At 42.0% G+C, this 18,989-nt stretch overlaps 1 long non-coding RNA gene across 1 annotated transcript; it reads left to right on the forward strand.

The window, feature by feature from the left end:
* Positions 1–826: 826 nt before the first annotated feature.
* On the forward strand, positions 827–18,668 carry LOC110343191. Its single transcript, XR_002385396.2, has 3 exons — positions 827–1,005; positions 1,448–1,540; positions 17,742–18,668. It is a non-coding gene; the product is annotated as an uncharacterized LOC110343191 (long non-coding RNA).
* Positions 18,669–18,989: the final 321 nt, after the last annotated feature.

Genomic DNA, 18,989 nt, shown 5'->3' on the forward strand with positions numbered 1-18,989 from the left:
AGCAGAGTAAAAGGGCACCCCAAAGACCTGACTCCAGTAATCCAGACCTCTTATAGATTCCATCACCCCCCAATAGTTCCAAATGCTGGTGACAGAGCCTTAGTCACCCATGCTTGTCTTCTGTGTCTGGAATTCACAAAACCCTGAGCTTCTAGAGACTGTTATGTAAGAATGTGTAATAAGCCTCAGCCCTCAAGGGAGTAAGGGCAATATCAGGAAATGTCTGACTGTAGTACCAGGCAGGCTCTGGGCAATAAACACCTTAAAAATAGACAAAAAGATGGAGAGAGAGATCAGTTGGTTAAGTGATGGCTGCATAAGCACAAAGACTCCAGTTGGATCCCGAGAATCCACAGGAAAAGTGGGAGGAGCATGTTTCTAGTCATGGTGCGGAAACAGACAGGTCCCTGAGGGTCACTGGCCACTCAGCCTGGCCTACTCAGCAAGCTCCAGGCCACAGGGACAGCAGGCCAAAGAGCATGATGGTTGTCCTCTGACCTCCATACATGTGCACACAGGCACACCCACATGCATGCACACACAGGGCATAACATAGGAAGAGGGGCAAGTCCCTGTGAGAACCAGGGAAATCGCTCCTCTCTGCAGTTAACAGCTGTCCTTAACTGATCTAGACAAAAGGCCAGAGTCAGACATAGAGGGAAATGCTGAGAGATCAGAGAAGGAACAAGCCACAGCACAACTTACCTCCTAAATGTCTCCACAGAGAAGAGAGCAACTTCCTGTTTGTTCCTGCTTATATACTGTTACTGCCCAGCTACGTCACTTCCTGCCTGTCTGTACAGACCTCCAGACCTCTATGGTTAGCTAGCCGCAAGCTCCATTCTCTGACCCCCAGACAGACTTTGTTTGTGGAAGAAAGGTATCACCACAAATGGTACTTCGCCTGCAACCTGGAAATGAATCTGACCTCAGCAACTTAAAGTGGGGACAAGCGTACTGAAGACAAAAGGAGATGAAGAGACACAGAGCCCGGGATAGTCAAAGGTAAGATGAATTAGAGTGTTTGGCTGTGCTATAGAAATCAATAGGAAAAGAGCTTGGGAAGTGAGTTGAAACTAGAGCAGGATTATAATCCCTAGTGGAGAAAGGTGGATTTCCTAATGAGTGTGCTAATTAGAGTCTTACAAGCCCAGACAAGTGTTAATGACTGTTTTTTAGATGGAGTGTAAAGGGCATTTTGCAGTGGAATTCACAGTTTGGTGCAGTGATTAGAATATGGTTTGTCCCCCAAAGGGTTCATGTATCAGAACGTCGGTCCGTAGGGTGGTGATGTTATGAGGTGGTGTATGATCTTCAACAGGTGGGGCCTTGTGGACACTAATTAGATCGTTTAGACTGCTACCCCCAGAGGAATTAAAAGAGTGAGCCTGGCTCCTCACGTTGTCTCTCAGGTTCACTGCGATCTCTCTCCCTCTTGCACGCACAGCCGCCTTGATGCCATCCACCATGCTGCACTCCAGTCGGGGCCGCCCTCACCAGAAACAGCAACCACAGGGCTGCAACATTCTGCCTTCAAACCGTGAGCCAAATATGCCCCCGTAGTTTTTTAAGCTCCTTTGTTCTTTTGCTGTTGTGGTAAGAAAGGGAGTACTGTAGCTGGGGACTCTGAGTCTAGAGAAGGGGGAAAGGAAAACTGAAGACACGGCGTGCTGCTGGCTACGCAGGGGAGGTGAAGCATAGACTAGAGCGGAAGTGGGGGTGAAAGAAAGGAGGGGAGACCAAGGTGGGTTGTGAAGCAATGGGCGGAAACGTCCTTACCCAGACGTAGACAGAGTCTAGGGCGGGGTTGGGACTCCTGAGTGTGGATTTGGGGTCCACCTATTCTCGTGGCGGCTGAAAACATCTTAAATCGTAAACAGATAGCTGGATCATGAGGAGGATTCCCGTGAGTGGGAACTGTGGCCTATAGAGCAGATTTTAGAGCGATCCGTTAAGGGCTGACCACCATGCTTGGTGATGCTGAAGAAAGAACCAAGTCTGGCAGACATAGTGTGCTGGAATATTTATCTTGGTGCTTCAAGGCCAGAACTACTTGGAATAATTTTCCGTTGTTTACAGGCCATTGGATTTATGATATTTTGTCGAAGCAACCTGTTCAAGACAAGCAATATTAGCAGCTTAGGGTTTATAACCTTTTACAACTTAATATTCACCAAATTGTAAAGCACATTCCATACTTTAGAGGAAATTTAGGAGAAATTACTGGACAACCTAGCTTTTAAACAGTTTCTAGCTTAAATACTGATTTTTCAGAAAGACATGAGTGAACCCAATGAGAAATCCAGTAAGAGATGAGAAGATAGGGTAATTATCATTAAGGAGTAATTAATGTATCTTATAATTAATTAATGGTGACTAACCTCAATGAGACCCTCAAGTCCCTACATCACTTGTAAGTGGATCAATTTTATAAAACTATCTCATATTAAAAAGAAAAAAGGGATTCAAATTTCGAATTTAATAAGGCAAACCTCGAAGGTCAGCCTTAACCTTTATAATGTGATAGAACAGAGGCAACTCTTTCCTAAACTCAAAAGTTAAACAAAGGAACCAATAAAGGGGAAAAGCATGTCCAAGACAGTCTTGGCATGTCACAGGACTAGCCATGTTCAAGAGAGGCCTTGGAATTCAGTGAAAACCTACACTTTTCATGTATCACATGAAGAACCCATCCTTGCCAGTAACTTAAATTCAAACTCTAGGAAGAAAAAAAAAAACCTGCGCAGTTGGCTAATTGCTTCCTTTTTAATTTTTCTGAGTATCTCAAGTACAGAGAGAGGCTGTTTCGTTTGGCTTAGGGGGAACCCTTCTGTTTGTTAAAGTGTCTATATCTGGTAAGGGCTGATAATTCTATAACTGCTTTGAAGGATAACCTTGACTTGCCTAATCGGATGCCCAGCCTGAAAACCATAAGCAACATTAGCAGTGGTACCCGAGCAAGGTGCAGTGGGCCAGGGCATGTATTGGGGTAGAGCAAGGGGAGTGTCTGGGGGGGGGGTCTGCTAGTTGCATAGCAACAGTCTCAGGATTGGTGCACCTCTGGCCTTGGGCAACCTGCCCTGAGCTGATTGGTCAGCTGCAGCTGCAGGAAGGTTGCTGTGCCTAGAGGCCCTCCCAGGGCAGTTGCTACACCCTGCAGTCCACCATTATCAGCAAAGCACACCCAGAGCCTGCTAGCTCACTTCTGATTGGCTCCTTGCCACAAGACTAATATCAACTAGTGGAATTACAGATGGGTGGTCACATTAACCAGGTGTTTAAGTGGGTTTTGGGACCTTTGTGATTCTGACTTAGAAGGAAATTTTAAGAAATGTTTCCCACTGAGCCCCTGACACAGAAAGGGGCCCAGCTCTGAAAACGGGGATCTCCTTACCTTTTTGCATTCTATTTAGAAAATTCTGGCAACTCACCCTAGCAAACTTTCTGGCCGTGGACCAATAATTTAACCCCCTGTCTCCTCTTGGCCTCAGTTTCTATATAGCAGCCATATGATAGTTACGGAGATGAAACAGTTTGTATGACATGTAAGTGAATGCTAAGTAAATGTTTTATAATTCTATCTTTCTACTTGCAACTTGCAATGTCTGGGAGATAGAATGCAAATATGTCTAGAGAATGGTTGAACATATATTCCAATATGTAAATAAGAGTAGAAAAACCACAAATTGACCTCTTCATTTATGGGAATAGGAAGTTAACAAAGGGAAATAAACCCTAAAGACAATGTGCCTTGAATTAGAAGTACGCGGAAGAAGGGCGAATGTTCTTGTTTCCACTCTGTTGCTGTGTTAAAATATCCTTATAATAAGCAAACTGGAGGAAAGGGCTCATTTTGGATTTCCACATCACAGTCCATCACTAGGGGGAGTCAAGGTTGGAACCCAAAGCATCATCTTCGCAGATAAGAGTAAGGAGAAAACAGGCAGGATTCCTTATCTGCTTGCTTTCTCTGCTCATATACAATCTAGTCCTTGCCCAGTAGAGGTGGTGCTTCTGGTAGGCGAGTCTTCCCATACTAATTAAAAATCAAGACAATCCCCTATAGACATGCCAACGGACCAACTTGACATAGACAATTCTTCATTAACACCGTCTTCCAGAGTGATTCTAGGTTGTGTCAAGTTGAAACTAGGCAGCACATGTTGCTGCCTCCAGGAGAACTTTTTAGAAGGATTGTAAGAATTGATCCGGTTTGTTTTAAAGACAGCACTACCAAATTGCAAAAAAAGTGATCAAGAGAGTAATAGGAAGCTGAAGGGAACTGAGACTTTGGAGAGTTTGGAAATCATTCTAACCCTCAGAGCCCTCTATGAATCCTACCTAAAAAGTTCTCTCTTGGGTGGCAAGATGCCTCCGAGGATACAGGGACTTGCTTATGAAGCCTGAAGACCCAGGTTTGACTCCCCCACCCCAGAACCCATAAGGTGGAAAGAGAGAACAGAAGGCTGCAAATTGTCCTCTCTACCTCCATAGGGGCTTACCTCACCCCCACAGAACAAATAATGTTAAAAAAATTCTTGCTGGGTGTTGGTGGCATACATCTTTAATCCCAGCACTCGGGAGGCAAAGGCAGGTGGATCTCTGTGAGTTCGAGGCCAGCCTGGTCTACAGAGTAAGTGCCAGGAGAGACTACAAAGCTACACAGAGAAACCCTGTCTCGAACCCCAGCCCCCAAATACAAAGTCTTTTGTATCTGACAAAACTTACTAGAAGAAACCTAGTTTTTCTGAATTATCTTGTATGGCTTTTTGACCAGTACTTTAGATTTTTCTTTGTTGCTTTAGTGTCTAGGAAGCTTCACACTGAATTCAGTTCCTCCATGGAGTTCTGTGTCTTTGACTTTATGAAAGTGTACTTTAAAGTTTCAAATTGGATGATGAATTTACCCCTGAGTTTCCATTTGGATTGTGAAATGACTTACTGTTTAAAAAAGATTTATTTATTTAATTACTTATTTATTATGAATACAGTGTTCTGCCCTGAAGGCCAGAAGAGGGCACCAGATCTCATTACAGATGGTTGTGAGCCACCATGTAGTTGCTGGAAACTAAACTCAGGCCCTCTGGAAGAGCAGCCAATGTTCTTAACCACTAATGGCTCAGCTGTTAAAGGGTTAGGCTCACAGCCAGAAATGACTTACATTTTAAGGTGCTGGGTTCTGAGCTACTCTAGATTCCCCACCCAGCATTAAAGGGTTCATCTTAGCAAAATGGAGTTCGGGAACACCCCCAAATAAAATAGAGAGAAACCTGTTTTGAAATAAGATTTTGTTTGCATTTTTAACTATATGTATATGTGTGTGACTCTCTGGGAGATGTCAGCAGAGGGCACGGGGTCACCTGGAGCTGGAGGCAGGAGCAGTGTGGAGCTGACTGACCTGGGTGTTGGGAAACTGACTTGGGTCCTCCGCAAGAGAGGTATGTACAGCTGCAGAGTGATCTTTTCTCGTGTTTTTCTAACAGCCTATGTTAGAAAGATTGACAATTGTGTTTGTTTATTTTTAATACAGTTCAATACTAGTGAAGGGCCAATAAAAATAGTTTAAAGACAGTATCAATATACGAAAATCAATACCATGGATTTTAAAATCAATATTGCAATAAAACTGGAGAAAATTCTTCATGAAGGTTAGAACTGTTGAGATCAACACAAATGGCTTCATTTATCCTTTCACTTGCAAAGTGCTGGTCCTTCTTCTGCCAGAGCTTCATTTAAACATTCAAATTACAGAAGAATAAGAAGACAGAGCCCCGATTCTACAGGAGCCAGAGCAACAGTACAGCTGTTTCAAAATGGGTTTATTATAATCTAGTGTTACCTAAGGGGTTGGTGAGATGGCTCCTTGGATAAATGAGCTGCACCAAACCTGATGACCCAGGGTATGATTCCTAAGGTTCATATGGTTGAAGGAGAGAATTGATTCCCCTTTCACACTTGTGACTTGACAGGGGCACACACAATTACACAGAACACAAAGGTAACAAAAGGTTACTTAACAATAAAAAGTCTGAAATTATAGATGAAATAGACTCTTTCTCTCTATATATATACATACACATATATATAAACTCTATATAAAAACTATACAGTTTATATATACACAAACATGTATATATATATGGAGAGAGAGAGAGAGAGAGAGAGAGAGAGAGAGAGAGTGAATTACATAATTTGAAAGAGAAACAAGATTGGCTGTGTGACCATAAGATTTAAAGTGAGTCAGAAAGACTGAGTCTTGGGATCTTGGGACTGCTGGTTCTGACTGACTGGCTCTAAATTAGACCACACCAGCTCCCAGACGGAAATAATCAGAAGCAAGTAAAACAAGTACACATAAAAATGTTCTTTGTTGTGCTAATTATCTCGTCCAGTCTGTCAACTGGCTAAGCAAGCTAGGAAACATGTAAACAGACTGGCATGTGGCTGTTCCTAATCATGGATGGAGAGACACCAAGGGTGTAGGGAATTCTCAGAACGTCTGGAATCTACTAGAAGATGGGGTCTCTGGATTGTGGAGCCTTTCATGTCTCTGTGTCACTCCTCTGACGCTTAGGTCTTCTGTTAAACATTTGCTGAGAGGGAAAGCATGACAACAAACATCAGGATACAGATTTCATACGTACCAAATAAATGCTTACTTACTGGTTAATCATTAGAAAGTTAAGTCATGTAAGTAACTCAGTAGCTCAGCTACTGAAGAGCACTTGTCTCATGTGCAGAGCCTTGGGTTCTAATCCCACCACACACACACACACACACACACACCCCACACAATTGAGGGAAATATATGGATTTTTCACAGGGGGGAAAAGCCCTGCCAGATTAAGAAAATAAAAATAAAATCTATGTTTAAGGCATCTGCTCAAAGTAATTCAGATTTGAACTGCCGGAAGTACAGACATTTGAAAATGCTCACGTAGTGCTCTCCTACGTAAAAAGTCTCGTGTACTCATGCCAGGCAGGCAAGGAAGATCACATACGATTTTGCACATCTCTGACATTGCCACTTGATCCCACAGAACAGTTTCTAGGAGACTGAATTCGACTCTCGATGCTCAGTGGCCCATTGGGCTTTACTGGAGGGTCCTATTCTGCTTCTTATGGCTCAGCTACGGAAGCCTGCGGGGCTCAGGAAGTGTGCATAAATGCTTGATCAATGACTGGCTGATTGAAAAGAGGGAGACATGAATCTGCAGGGCAGACTGTTATCTCCAGATGGCCCCTTGAGGAAGAACAAGAAGGGAATCCTGTATCTGTGGCCCAGAAGAAAAAAAAATGCAAGATACATCAAGCAATGCTCAGGAGACACGTGGCGGCATTAGGCAGGATCAGGACCTCATTCCTGAACACAAGCCTTTCTCAATGCCTTCATCTTTTCTTTAGCAGCCCACAGGGTGTCCCCATGAGTGACTGGACTACACGGTTCCCCAAGAGGCTCTACATCTCTTCACGTTTAAGATGAGCATGAAATCAGTTCAGTTTCATAGTTCTGTTTGTGCCTCTCTCTATGCTCTGAGCTTCTGGTAATTTTTTCCTCTTTCAAAAAAAAAGTTTATTTGCCGCCAAAGAGAAAGTATGGCTCTTTGTTATTAATGTTGTAGAAATACAAATATGTCCACCTCAGGAAGGAGTCTTCATTAACTCCCACAGCCCAGAAAATTAAGGCACGCCTCATCAGGACCCACGCTTGCTGCTGTAGGCTAAATTGCAAGGGACTAGTTGAGTCGCTGGGAACGGTAATGCTGATGGAGCGCTTTCCACGTGAGTGAAGGATAAACAGCGATTAATTTCAGCCAATAAATAATGGTTTGAGGCCCACATTGAAAGAGGGACAATTACTTTTACATTTTTCCTGCCAAATGAGCTGATAAGAGAAAACAGGGGAGTTGGCCGCGTAAATCAGTCTTAATTTTATCTTCCCCATTAAAAAGCAGCCATTAAGACCATCTTCGGCTCATTTCACCCTCCTCTTGTTCACTTTTTCAATTTGCACAAAAGGGGGGAGTTTGCTCCTCATAAAATTTCACTTTGGCCAACCTATCATTTGCATCTGGGCCAATAAATAGCAATTAGCATAAACATTTAAATCAGGAACTGGAACAAATCCTTGTTCCCCCAGCAAGCTGTTAAATTACAGTGTTTTACTATATATAAGAAGCACTAAACAAAAGATCTGCAGGGCGCTATTATCCTCTTCCAAATAGGACATGGTTGAGAGAGAAATGATAACTCCGAACCCATGAACTTCCCCACACACTTTGATGGGGAGTGTCCCCCAAGTGGGCGTGGCCTCTTGAGTGAGCATTTCTGCCCCACTGTTGAAATTATCTCCCCAAACAAGTGAAGGTTCACTGAGCTTTGTGAAGTCTGAAACTGTAGTGGAGAAGTTCTTGTGAATGAATGTTCTACACTCTTACTCAAAGAGGAATCAACAGAGCATCTCTGGGACGAAGTTCCCAGGAAAGCAAAACAACACGGGTTTAACTGGGAGATGAGACCTGGCCTGAAGGCTTGGGGAAAGTAAGAGCCTTGTGTGAACAGAAGCTCAGGGCGCTGCAGATGTCCACAGCTGTAGCTCATCCTGCCTGATGAGCCTTTCTCGCATGCATTCCCCGGTAGTGACTAATTATAAGAGATGGGTCATCTTACAAAATGTCCTCAAAAGTAGAAGTCCAAACCTACACTTGCCGTTGTTTAACATCGGTTGCTATTTTGGCCCAGGGTTTTGCTAGACACATCTTTAAAGATAAATACTCACAGGAAACACAGAGATATGCGCGAGGTGGCTGTCTCCAAACCATGTTTTATGCCTGGCACCTTCTCCCTTCAAACCCCTTTCATTATCAACCGAAACGTACTTCATTACTTATCTATGGCTCATTGAAAGTCAAGGTGGGCACTTCTCCTGATGAGCCCCTAATTGACTTTGGCTGAAAACTCAGGGTGGACAGAGGCTCGATGCTCCCTATGAATGCTTCCGGCGGGGGCCGAGGTTTGGGTTTACTCCAGAACCACTGTTAATTGGTTCTCCTTTGCATGCGTGTGAACTGTAGCATATAAGCAATTAGTTGATTTTGTATTTAGTTCTTAGGCTACTGTCTCTCTCCCTGCTGTCCTTTGAGGTTATGTATAACAAAAGATCTGTGTGAGTCCAGTTCTTATATTTCTATTTGGATGTGGTTATTTTATGTATCCATTGCTTTAAAAAATCACTTTATGTCTAGAAATAGAGTCTTTATACTAAATTGCACTGCAATTGAATGACTTAATACAGCTTTGGACAGAAGTTTTGAAAATCACCTTTTCTAAATGAGTTAAGTGCGAGAAATGTTTTCAAACTTTTTGTTACATAAATTTCCTTTTACTCAATTTTCTATGGGTTTCAGAAGCCTCTTCATATTCTAGATTGACATTTATATTGGACTCATGTTTTCCTATTTTAGCTATGAATAATTCTACCTTGTCCCTTTTGGATACAATTAACTCATCTATGTTACAAAAGTTGACTACCTGTCAACTCTTGCATTAGGAATTTCATGGTAGAATAATTAAAGAAATAGACAAGAAAGAATTGTAGCATTTGTTTTTACAAACTTTGTAATCAAATGGATTCAAAATCAGATAGGTAAAAGCATAGAGTACAGATAATAGAAAAATGCAGCATTCACTAGTTTTTTTAAAAAGTCATTTGTCTGTGTAAGGTGGTAGAAGGTGTAGCCCATGAGAGCTATGACACAAATGTGGAAGTCATTGAACACATGCATGTCCCTTGTCTCCCTCTACTTCGTATGTCCTAGAGATCCAACTCAGGTCTCAGGCTTGGAAGCAAGTGTCCTTAGTGCCTGAGCTGTCTCGCTGACCTCAGAATAGCTGTTGCTCCTTCATCTTGTGTTGTCTTTCTTAATCTTTGCTTTTCTCTGAGTTTTATGCTACTTCTCCAAATTGTTTTCTCATCACTCTCGAATGTTTCTATCTGATGAAAGCTTCAAATCTTCTCTTTGTTTCTTCGATGTTTATCTCATCACTGCTGCTTCCCAGCTCTCATCTAAAACTCACCTCCTTCCCTTTAACCCATTCCAAATGAAGGCATCCCAGTGTTGTTAGAAAGACCATGTCTTCAGGAATATCGTCTACATCTATTGTTTCATTAATGTTTTGTACATGCCATCAGATTTATCATTTTAAATTGTCTTTAGTATTCTTATTGTGTTATTCAACCAATTCTAGAACATCCTCATCATCTCTGTTTTTTTTTTTTTTTTTGGTTTTTCGAGACAGGGTTTCTCTGTATTGTTTTGGAGGCTATCGGTCCAGCCCAGCCTCGAACTCACAGAGATCCGCCTGCCTCTGCCTCCCGAGTGCTGGGATTAAAGGCGTGCGCCACCACCGCCCGGCTCCTCATCATCTCTAAAGGAGCTTTCTCTCCTTGTTCATGCCACTTCTGCACCCAGGAAACATTTGCTGTCCCTTTGCAGCTTGGCCTGTTCTGGAATTGTCATACATGTGGAATTATGCAGCAAATAAGTGGCTCTGTCTCTAGTTTCTTTCACTCACACATTGCACTTTGAAAATCCGTCACTGTTGAAACATGAATAGTGCCTTACCTCTTCGCACACCAGAGTAACAAACACTCCGGCACTTTTACACATTTCATTGCTTCTTCCCTCGGTAAGAGTTACTTCTGCTCTATGCCTGTTTTAGATAATGCTGTTGTCAACATTTCAATACAAAATTTTCAATGGGTATGTTTTCAAAAGTTTCTTGGAAATATACCTGGTGTCAGAGTTCTAGATCATGAGTAAGCTTTAAGAAATTACCAAGAAGCTGCACTGGTGTGTGTGTGTGTGTGTGTGTGTGTGTGTGTGTGTGTGAGAGAGAGAGAGAGGGGGGGATGGAGGGAGGCAGAGAGAGCACTCTTCCCTCACCTCTCTCCTATCCTTCCTTGACTTTTAGATTTTAGAGACACTACTATACTATACAGCTGAAGCCAGCCTGGAACTTATTACCTGCTCCAGGCTAGTCTTGAACTCCTGATCTACCTCCTAACTACTGGAATGACCAGTATGCTTTATCATGCCTGTCTTCTCATCTTATTTTTAAATCTTAGTTATCCAAGTAAGTATGAAGTGGTTTCTTGTGTTTTGGATTTGTATATCAGTAATGAATCCTAACATTGAGTGTCTTTTTATGTGTGGTAGGCTATTTGTATGTCCCCTTTCAAGAGAAGTCTATTCAAAGCCACTATCAAATTTTAATTGTTTATTTGTCCTTCTGGTGTTGAAATATAAAAACATTGAATATGGTCTGAGTATCTGCACTTACCAGATGTGTGGTTCATGGATGATTCTCTTGCTATATGATGGTTGAACTTTCTTGCTATTGCTGTGTGTGTGTGTGTGTGTGTGTATTGGTATGTATTTGTGTGGGTATGTGCATATGAATGTATTGATATTACTTTGTGTATGTGTGTCAATATATGTTGGTGCTCATGGGGGTTATTTGCACATATGGGTACTCTTACTGGTTTATGTGTATTGATATAGGTACATGTTCCTGTGAGTGTGTACACATGTGAGTACTAATATTGCTCCCTGATGTACATTTTTAATATCAATTCAATCAACTTCCTGTATTTATTTTTCTGGCTACTTGTATTCTTGGTTCTAAATCTAAGAAACTGTTGCTGAGTCTGAGATCACAAACATTGCTTATGTAGGTTTTCTTCTGACTTCTTTTGTGTTTTCTACTCCTTTGGGGGAATATTTGGCCTAGCATATGAAATTGCAGTTAGGTTATTCTGTCACAGGCTGCTATCTAGTTCTTCCAGTATTGTTTGAGGAAAGGCCACTTTCCCCCCATAGCACCATCTGGAAATCCACATCAAATATTGGTTGGCCACAGATGTGTGGGACTATTTCTGAATCTCTGCCTACTCTATTGATCTGTGTCTGTTCCCACTCCTTACCAGTGATTGGCCCTCCTCTTCCAACACTTTCTGAGACCACTGCATTGCAAACTGAATTTCTGGATAAGCCCAGGCATATCTGTAATAAAAGTCGTTGCAATTTTGGTAAGTATTACACTGATCCTGCAAATCAGTTCAGGGAGCAAGCATTTCATCATCAACTCTTCAATCCACGAATGGGATATTTTTACACTAATTTGGAAACTTTTATTTCAACAAGTTTTTAATGCTTCTTAGTTTACGATGATGGTACTATTTGGTTAGATTTGTTCTTTATTATTTTATTTGGTCCTGTTGTGAATGATCCCTTACATTTTAACTAGAACATTTGGCAATTGCAGGAAATTTGACCTTTTGACAACTTTACCTACACTTATTTCTCTCTCTCCCTCAGCTTCCCTCCCATTCTCTTTTCCCTCCCTGCAAATGTGTTTCTGAATTTCCAAACACAGAACTCAAACCAACATTATGAATCATACCCTTTATGTTACTCGAGGACTGCTAATTAAAATGTAACGTTAAAACAATGGCGTTCTGCCTTCCTTTAATGAGGCAGGAGCACTTCCCCACCTGAAAACCATCGTTCCGAATGTGGTTACAGTGTTTGGGCAGGAAAGATAAGGATAGTTAAAATACCAGCTGTGAAAATGAAAATAAACTAGTTTTCATTGTTGCATGTGTAACATTATATATTCTGTGGCAAAATAGCAAAATACAAATGGATATAAGACTTCTGTGGAACTACCACTGAGCCATTTAATCACGGGCACAGTGTTTTACAGGAGCACAGTGGACAGCCAAGACTCATTAAGATAAAACAATGTAGTTTTGTTCATCCATTCAAACACTTAATAACTATATTTTGAGTATCAGTTACTGCCAGCTGTGTTGCCAGGCATTAGGAGCACAGATAAGTAAAACAGACCTCATCTCAACTCTGATGAAGCAATGATATAGGTAGAAGTTATGATAAAATAGATAATCTGTATGTGCATGTGTGTGTGTGTGTGTGCTCATGTGTGTAAAAGGATGTGCATATATATGCATGTGCATTTGTGTGTGTCTATGCACACGTGTATCCCCAAGACCCATTTTCAACTGTTTTGATATCTAAAATCCCTAAAAGCAGAAAGAATTTTATGAATTTCTTCAGCAGTAAAAATCTACTACATTGCCTTTTTTATTTCTCCATCCATAGATTCATCATGCACGCATCCATTCATTTGGTGGGGAATTTTGAAATTTCAGTGTGCTTAATTATACCATGCTGATTCAGTTCTTTGAAATATTATTTATGTACCATGTCTTTCTAAAAAAACACAATTAAATTATGAGATGACCTTGAGCTCCAGCTCCTCACGCTTCAACATGCCAAGTGCCAAGTGCTAATATTGCAGGCTGGTGTCTCCACGCCTGGCTTGCAGTAGAATACACTTTAATAAGGCGATGTGAAGGGAGTCATCAGGAAGCAGCCATGTTAAATAGCGAGAGGTTAGCTAGCTAAGGAGAAGTTGAGTTTATCTGAAAAGAAAGCTCTCTCCACTGGATAAATAAGACCTGGAAACTGAGAAGAAACCGACAGAACATCAAGAGGGAGGAGGAGTGCATGCAGGCAAAGGGTGAGCCAGACACGGGCTCTTTCTCTGATGCGGGGAAAGAAGGTGTTTGGAGGAAGGGATGTGGTCTCTCTTGCTGCTCTTGAGACCTTGGCACTGGCTTCCTAATGGATCCATACACGGATTTCTGTCTGCCTCCCGTGCTCCTTCCTACCCCAGCGTTTTTAACATTCACAGTGTTCATTCAGTCTTTGGCCTTTAGGCAAATGATCACAGGCAGGCTGCACGCTCAAGTATTTAGACTCTCAGAGATGTTCTGGACTAAGACATGTATCAGGTTGGTGGGAAAAGGTTCTTAGTAGTCTACAGCTATGACCATCTTCCTGGATCCCCTGTCAGTCTGAAATTTCCAGTGAAGATGAGTGTTACAAGAATGATTGATTGATCAACAGATGATATGTTCTTCAACAATGACTTTGGTCTGTGAGCTGTGGCAGACCTTTCTTTTGCTGTCCCTGTTCTCAGATCTGTCTACTTGTAGAACTGTTTCGCTTAATACAAACAGAATAATTTTATGCAAGTTGTATCAAAAGTTCAGACAAACTGATTTAAGTCCACACTGAAATAAACAAAGTCAGGAATCTATAAAACCCCAGTTTGTTTTACACAGAGGTGTGGGGCACTACTCCAATGCATCATGGGAGCATCTCCAGCCAGGCTTGGTATCCAACCCATGAGTTGGGCTCACACATGCCATTTCTTTAAAAACATTAGATAGTCTTCCAACTCCTGGTGGTCAGGAAGCAGCAGGCCTCACCAGTGCTAAGTGGGAGCCATGGCTTAACCTGAACAAACACCTGAGTTCGGTGAAGTGATTCTGACTGGTGGTAACTGCAGTGCAAACTGTTGGCTCTTATTTTAGATTCTGATTTATGAACAGAAATTTATGCATTATCATTAGGTGTTCATAAAAATATTATCAAACACAGAAAGAAATTCCACTGCCCATCAAGCATTGAATCCCCCAATAAAATAAAATGCAATCTCGCCGGGCGTTGGTGGCACATGCCTTTAATCCCAGCACTGGGGAGGCAGAGGCAGGCAGATCTCTGTGAGTTCGAGGCCAACCTGGTCTACAAAGCGAGTTCTAGGACAGTCTCCAAAACAATACAGAGAAACCCTGTCTTGAAAAAAACAAAACAAAACAAAAAAACCAACAACAACAAAATAATAATAATAATAATAATAATGATGATGATGATAATAATAATAATAAAATGAAATCTCCAGACTCTTAGCTTTTCTAGAAACCTGTAGAAGAAAAAGGTCTGGAAATTTCACTGGGTCAAAAGCCACATTTGTATGCTGTCTAATAGTGGACAGAGGACAATAATCGATTATCGGATTACCTGGATGTTTGATCACGTGTGGCAACAGAATGGAGAGTGGTTAGCAATTGGCCAAACATTTTCATTTGATTGCTTGGCTTCAAACTTTTTTCTGCTCCATCACACCCGAAGGTTACAACACACCCCATCGGTTAGAGAAATTCTTGGATAGGGGGGTGGGAAGAGGGCCCATTCAGCTCAGAATCACGGGGAAGGTCCCTCATGTGACTCAGAGATGTGCGCCTCGGGGGCCATCATATGGTGACGACGAAGTAGAAATGAAGCGTTTTATGAGTGAGCTGATGCAGCAGCGGCACTTTGAAAATGACGTCATCGACTACGGCATTTAAGCCCTCCACTCCCAAACGGGAACATTCTGGGCTGATTTTTAAGGCTTGACTTACAGAAGAAAATGGAAACAGAAGCCAGGCAAAGACCGACAGGGAACAGAGTTCTGAAGAGCGTGGGAGGAGAACGAGACGAAACAACCATGCTCACTTCATCCCTGCGAAGTCCTTTTAGGGGCGAGGGCTGTTTATTTAAGGAAGGATCAATTTCTCATTTTCTTCCCCTTTTCCTAAACTTACCTGTTAATTTTTTCAACCAATTTGTGATAAATATCTCCAAAGAGAATTCGGGCTCTACAACCTGGTATTTTATGGCCCTAAGAATTACTGGGAAATTTTAAACAATCTTGAATTTCTTTCAAAAATCAGTCTAATAAGTGCATTTTGACCTTATGAGTGTATATTTCCGAAAATCAAAAGCCGAGTAAAAGAGTTGATTTCCTCCTTTGCTGTCCCGTTCTGAGTATGTGCATAACACACCTGTATCTAAATGCCCACTATATGCAGACACACACAATTTAACTATATTAAACCAAAGATTAATGTCCAGAATTAGGTGACTAATATACCAGATGAGCTTGGGCATTTAATTAATACCAAGTGTTCAAACATAAAATACAAGAACTCTTAGCTCCACTTTAACGTATAATTTACCCAGACAATTAAGAAGGATGGAATCACAGAGGTATAATACACTTGCAACTCTGTTCCCTTTGCCTTGATTAATTGTTTTGTTCTTGACCATGCCTGGGTGGATTCCCAGTTTCTGAGGTGCCACTGTATATATGTCCAGGGAGGGGATCTTTTCCTGTTTCCTGTGACTCAGAAGATAAATGGTTATAGGCATATCCATGGATGCACGAAAGGGCACTCATCTCCTGGTGGGACCTGGATACCTTCCAATCCTAAAACCTTCCTGTGAGTTCGGGATAGATAGGTGCATAGTCCTTAAATCTAAAGTCTTGTGAGCCTTCTCACACCCAAGGGGTGTCGTCTCAAGTATTTCATTTTGAAAAGGAACACATTTGGGGAGGGGAGAACGAAAAAGAACAGATGTCGGGCAACGGTGGCACACACCTTTAATCTCAGCACTTGGGAGGCCGAGCTCTGTGAGTTCGAGGTCAGCCTGGTCTACAGAGCAAGTTTCAGGACAGCCAGGGATATTACACAGAGAAACCCTGTCTCAGAACCACCCCTGACCCCACGCAAAAAAAAAAAAAAAAAAGAAAAAGAAAAAAATCCCAAGTGACATGACTTAAAATTGTTCATGGAGAGAAATGGGTTAAGGAAAAAGTTCAAGGAATATAACACAAGTTAGAGATCATTCTGGAATGCTCTTGGGAGGCCTTGCTGGCTGGTCAGGGATTGCAGTCTATCATAGCCTGGCAGCTTTTTCCAAAATTTGATGACATGGGACTCCCTCCCCTGTAGTAAAACTTCCTGCTCTTTGCTTGCCCTTAACTAGAGACTGTCCCTGTCTGTAAGCTGTGTCTAAGCCTGGTTCCTGATGTATCTTTAGCTTGACTCTTGGCACAGATTCCTGCTAGAAGCCCCCCCCACACTGCACATATGATAACTAAGACTTGTGCTAAGAGCCTTAAGATAGGACTTTGCCACTTAATGCAAATTAGGGTTTCTCTCCAGGTTTCCCAAACGTATATATTCCTTATACTCTGTAATAAAGATGAGCTGTTCACCGAAGTCTATCTCTTGGAGAGCTGTCTGCGTTGGACCCACAGCTGTCTGAACCCTGCTCCCTGCTTCTGCTCCCTCCCAATGCAGCCAACTAATCCAAGGAGGAAACAGAACTGTGGATGTTGTCTGCTGCCATAATCATTGTTTCGAAGATCATTCTAAAACAACTCCATAAATATTCATTATGTGAGAAATTAAAATATTCACATGAAATATTTGAAATGAAATGAAAGCAGGCCAGATACGATATGAATGGCCACTGTAGCCAGGGATAACATTTTTAGTGATTGCTTCATGTGTAGATTTAGTGGCGTTGTATTGGAACAGCCTAGAAGAGAAGGAGAGCGGCTGTCAGGGTCCTTGGTGATAAGTGGTTCATGGTGATGGAGACGTGGATGAATGTCAACAGTGGGGGAGACTGAAAAGATTGACGTCAAATGCAGACGTGGAGACAGCATTTGTTTCTTAGCACATTGCACATACATGCATTTCTAAGGTAAATTCTACACGTAGACATTTGACTACTTCAGATGTATCTGGATATTATTCAAGGTCAATGATTTTTAATTCAATTGGGAAAAAGAATCGAGTCTTCCCTTCAGGTACAAAAGATGCTTGTGAGTGCCTTTAACTTTCAGAAAGAGAGTCTGTGCCCATTTGCTAGGGTCTGCTTTACACACCAGATTTATTATTGTAGTGCATTCAAATGTCACTCCATGTGCATTTTAGCAGTGACAGGATCTCTTTTCTCTTCCCTCTTCCTTTGTAGATACACGCTAAGTCACTGTGGGCAGAAGATCACACCTTGATCGCCTGAAATTTGAATATCTGCAACTGTCCTTGGTGACAACAGCCAGATTTAGCAACTAAAGTATGGAATGCTTGTGTTCAACACGTGTAAAAACAGTCATTGCTCTGAAACTCGATTGGAATGAAAAGTCCCTATTTCACCTGACAAGCATTTCTTGAAGTAAATTAAGAGGTTTTTTTCCCCCATGTTTAAAATGGATGAATTTGGAAGAGTGTTCATGGCAATGTCAGTATATGATTAAGTGGTAGAGTTACTTTTTGGATTGCTGAGCACTGAGAAGTGTGAGCAGGCTCAGAGTGTCATGTTGACTTGGTACCTACAAGATTCCCTCCAAAATGACAGCTTCCCCTGTCTTCACCTCTGCAATCCCACCACTGATGTCACCATTTCCTGCTTTCACCCCACAGAGCTTTCTGAGGCAGAGATTCCACGACGGCTGCATATCAGACAGCACACGTCTACCAGATGCTGGAAAGAACTGTTTGGGGAGAGATATCCAGTTTATCAGGGAAGCATCCCTGGGAGGGGTGTTCCAGACACAAATTAAAGAATCATAAATCTAGAAATTCCCCTTATCAAACCTAACCAGCCTTCTAGAAAAGGTTTTATTGTTTTTTTTCTCCGAAGGGTAACATGTGGGACCTGGGGTTATTCCTGCGTGACATTAGTGCCCATTACCGTTCTGCATATATTATCAACATCACACAAGGGTCATGGTGAGCCCTGCAGTGCAAATTTTCATAACGCGATTTATTCCCACCCCACGGACACTTAGGCCTCCTCCATGTGTGGGAGCAAAGTGCATTTCAGTGATAAATAGTAGAAAAAGTGGAAGCGAGTTCTTTATCCTCCCAATAGATCTCTCCCCTCTCTCTCTCTCTCTCTCTCTCTCTCTCTCTCTCTCTCTCTCTCTCTCTCTCCCCTCCCCACCCTTCTCATCCCCTCCCCTCTCCTCCCCTCCCCTCTCCTCTCCTCTCTTCTCTCTCATCCCTGGCATCACCACAAAAGTCTCCAGCAGGTTGTTACTGGTTAACTAGACAAAACCAACAGGTCGAGTGACCTTTTATTTTTCTTCCTTTTCTACAGTGCAAGCCAAAGTACTTAACTTCAATCACATTCTCATTACCCCCATCCCCCCTGTAGAAACACGGCAGCAAACACTAATATGGTGGTAATTTCATATTGTTTCTGCTTATGAATTTGTCT

The sequence above is a fragment of the Mesocricetus auratus genome, unplaced genomic scaffold, assembly GCF_017639785.1.
Source record: "Mesocricetus auratus isolate SY011 unplaced genomic scaffold, BCM_Maur_2.0 Super-Scaffold_100676, whole genome shotgun sequence".
Classification (NCBI taxonomy): Eukaryota; Metazoa; Chordata; class Mammalia; order Rodentia; family Cricetidae; genus Mesocricetus; species Mesocricetus auratus.